At 44.1% G+C, this 2,500-nt stretch overlaps 1 protein-coding gene across 1 annotated transcript in view; it reads left to right on the plus strand.

Annotated features, from left to right (window-relative positions):
* LOC126574186 (HIV Tat-specific factor 1) overlaps positions 1-2,500 on the plus strand; it is a 44,415-nt gene that overhangs the window by 3,778 nt on the left and 38,137 nt on the right. The gene's annotated exons all lie outside the window — the stretch shown is intronic.

The following is a 2,500-nucleotide window of genomic DNA, read 5'->3' on the forward strand; positions in this document are numbered from 1 at the left end:
CATTGTGTTGGTGGCAACGTTGTATCGCTGAATGGCGTTACTAGACTTGTCGATGTCCTTGCAGGGATCCTTAGACTGGTCAGCGGTTTGAGACCCCCCAGGGGGTACTGTTGCGTACTCCTCAAGGGTGAGTGTTTTAGCGGAAGAAGTTGGAGTTTTTCTTTCCTAGTACTGAGCCAGGGTCCGCGTTCGGGACATTTTCGAGGAATAGTTGCCCGACAGGCCAACGGGCGTAGTGAAAGTGTTTGGAGCAATATAATTTACACGCAAGTGGATGCAATTTGTAGCGATTTGATGGTAAGATTGATTTCTTTTCGCTTATTGAACCATTAAAAAATTGAAACCATTTGATAAACATTTTCAAATAACAGTTTGATCAATTTAATGTTCTTAATTATTATTATTATTGTTACTTTTAGCATATGAAAGTGAACGAAGCGAAGTGAAAACTCTTTATTACCTTGGCCAAAAAGTTAAAATTGGCTTCAAGTGGATATCGCATGAAAAGCATTACATTCGGACAAAGAGTTGAAGCGAGTATGTAAAGAATCTAATTGGTTCGTTCTATGAAATATGGACGAGGTACTGTACCGAATACCCACAAAAAGTGTAATCAATGGAATGGTGGAGGCGTTCTCACGTCGTTACGCCGGTATCATGTCTGAAGCGTGCTTACTAGCGTTCCAACGTTTCAGCTCGTGATGCACTCTACGAACAATACCGCTCCAGGTCGTCCGTTCGTCGGGATATGCAATGTAATCGATTTTATGTCCCGCTCGGTTGTCGGATGGTCGAAAGTTGAAGGAACTGTCCAGGTAATTGACCCTTTTTTGAAAGCAGAAGCAGACAAAATATAGGTCACACCGGTGTGAGCAGTCCTTCGGTTGTCATCGGAAAGTGTCACAGGGGCGCCGAAAGGAATCGATGAATCGTTATGGAAAACGCGGACCGTTCGGAACAAAGTGGGAAATGGTGGGCTGGAAATGGATTAATGTAGGATCGTAATCTGCGGTCTTTCATCTAGACACATTATATCAACACCCATCAATCGATGGTCAGTGAGGTTTGGCTGGTGGCGACTAATTCCTGGTAGTTCATAAAGGAGGAGGGTCAGCAATCACGGACAGAACTAAATCTGGAGCACATTCCGTTTGAATATACACCATCGGTTCACTGATACAAGAGAGGGAACTGTTTGAATATTCAACACTCCACAGGACTTGGTGACTTCCTTTTTTATTCTTCGATTGCACCTCCAATTTCTCATTAATATGCATCGTTCTATAAGCCGCCCGACTGGCACCAAACTGCTTCGGGGACACATCGATTGAGTAATTGTGCCGCTTCTTATTAGCCTAGGGTCTGCAGAGAGTCCCATTATTTCACATGGATTCACAGAGAGGGCACCATTTACACGGAAGTGCTGGGTATTTCAAAGAATTTTCACAACGATATGGTATAGAGGAGCAAGCAACCAGCTCATTCATGGCCGGTTTTCGGTTCTGTACTGCACCAGCACTCTAGATCCTTGAACTTGTTCTAATGTGTTTCCCTACCGGCTGCAACGGTACCACTGGTGACCACTAGCAACAGGAAAGTTACTTTGTGGACGACGCTAAACGGCGCTCGGTGTCGATGGCGTAACCAAAACAAACGTCGTCGTCGTCATCGTCGTCGTCTGGTCGTCCTGGTCGTCCTTTTGTCCGCACCTTAAAGCGAAGCAATTAATGCTCAATACAAAACCACCTCTAGAGCAACTTTCACACCACCACACTTGTTTGCTAAACACACTCTACTTAAGACTCCCATCGTATGCAGTTCCAATTGCAAATGACGATGGCGAATGGTGGAGGCGTATGCCGGATAGCATCGGTTAGTAGACGGCGTTCTTAGTAACTGGGAAAAGTTGTTTGCATACCTTTGGCGCCTGGTGGCATATGGTAAACAGTGCATTGTCATGGTGATGGCTTGTTGTTGAAGCAAACACTGATACGCTCTATTACTGATGAAGGAATGCATTCACACCGAAGGAATTTCACTGCTGAAATTCGTATCAGTGAGAAGAATTATTTTCAGATGGAGATCTAATCCACAACAGCCCGATATCCAGCTTTCACAAATTCTATCAGACATAAAGCTTGTTACTCACTGACATGCTGTTAAAATTGTATTCAACAAAATGAATCTATACCCCTTTGCATGTTTCATACATCAGAAGAACCGCTAGATCATGTTTCGGGAACGTTCTAAATAATGGTTTTCCACCGAAACTACTCACGCATTCATTGCAATCGTGTGCAATAATAATCAATTCATAAGCAGCAGCTAACTGGCAAAAAAAAAGGAGAAACAGCAACAGGATAGGATGGTAAGCCAAATATCCGCAGGTTCGCCTGTGGGTCTCTTCTAGGCCATTCCCATCGCAACGCACGGGCTCCAAAGTAGTGCGATTGCATCAGGGTACCTACATCAGGTGCCTGTGTGATGAAAATGCATTATT

This window comes from Anopheles aquasalis, chromosome 3, assembly GCF_943734665.1.
Source record: "Anopheles aquasalis chromosome 3, idAnoAquaMG_Q_19, whole genome shotgun sequence".
NCBI lineage: Eukaryota > Metazoa > Arthropoda > Insecta > Diptera > Culicidae > Anopheles > Anopheles aquasalis.